Source organism: Sinocyclocheilus grahami, unplaced genomic scaffold, assembly GCF_001515645.1.
Source record: "Sinocyclocheilus grahami isolate Dianchi unplaced genomic scaffold, SAMN03320097.WGS_v1.1 scaffold67735.1, whole genome shotgun sequence".
NCBI classification, from domain to species: Eukaryota; Metazoa; Chordata; class Actinopteri; order Cypriniformes; family Cyprinidae; genus Sinocyclocheilus; species Sinocyclocheilus grahami.
In genome coordinates this window covers 1-743 of record NW_015528469.1, presented here as the reverse complement: position 1 = coordinate 743, position 743 = coordinate 1, and the positions used below count along the sequence as shown (strand labels likewise).

Here is a 743-nt window from a genome sequence, read left to right as displayed (position 1 = left end):
GGCCAGATGACTCTCCTAAGTATCATCTAATACAAAGATAGCAGCACTGAATACAAGCCTTAATATAGAGTTGAAACAATGCAATTCATCCACTGACCGGGTGTTTTATTACAAACAACCCACCAACTGGGCTATATGATTAGACTTTTTTATATGTATAAATATATATATGAACAGATCACCATCAAAGAGTGCTCTGGATGTTGAAGGAACCTAGTGATCATCTTCGCCATTGAAGAGAAGTGTTTTGCCACAGTTCTCTGAAAAATTCATAACAAGTAAAATGCACTCAGATGAGCATACTTAATCATCCCTTCCTATATTATCTATGCTCATAACTATTAAATCTACTTAAAAAGAAAGAAGCTAAAGTGTATTACAACCTGTATGTCTGTATTTCTAACAGTGACTAAAGTGGAGGTCAAGGAAATGGTGGTATGTCCAAGCATTTCAAAATGTTTTCAATTATAACTCACCGATGTCAAGTTCAAATCCATGGTGGAGCTTTTCCATTATCAATGTGAAAAAGTGCCGTTTTACTCCATCCCCTAATGCAGCATCTCCTGTTTTTAATAGAGATTACATACAATTTAATAATCCCCAAAGTACTAATGCAAACAAGCAGAGCTACTTTACTTTTACACTGCCAACTGTATTAGCCAGGATTTAAACACATGCGAATGTGGGAGATCATGCGGGGAATTCGATTTCGCTGCTTCACGTTTGGTGAACTCTTGACCTGC

At 36.7% G+C, this 743-nt stretch overlaps 1 long non-coding RNA gene across 1 annotated transcript; it reads right to left on the bottom strand.

Moving 5' to 3' along the window:
- On the bottom strand, window positions 1-688 carry LOC107581053 (uncharacterized). Its single transcript, XR_001608771.1, has 3 exons — window positions 477-688; window positions 183-260; window positions 1-26 (listed from the first exon to the last, which is right to left on the bottom strand). It is a non-coding gene; the product is annotated as an uncharacterized lncRNA (long non-coding RNA).
- Window positions 689-743: the final 55 nt, after the last annotated feature.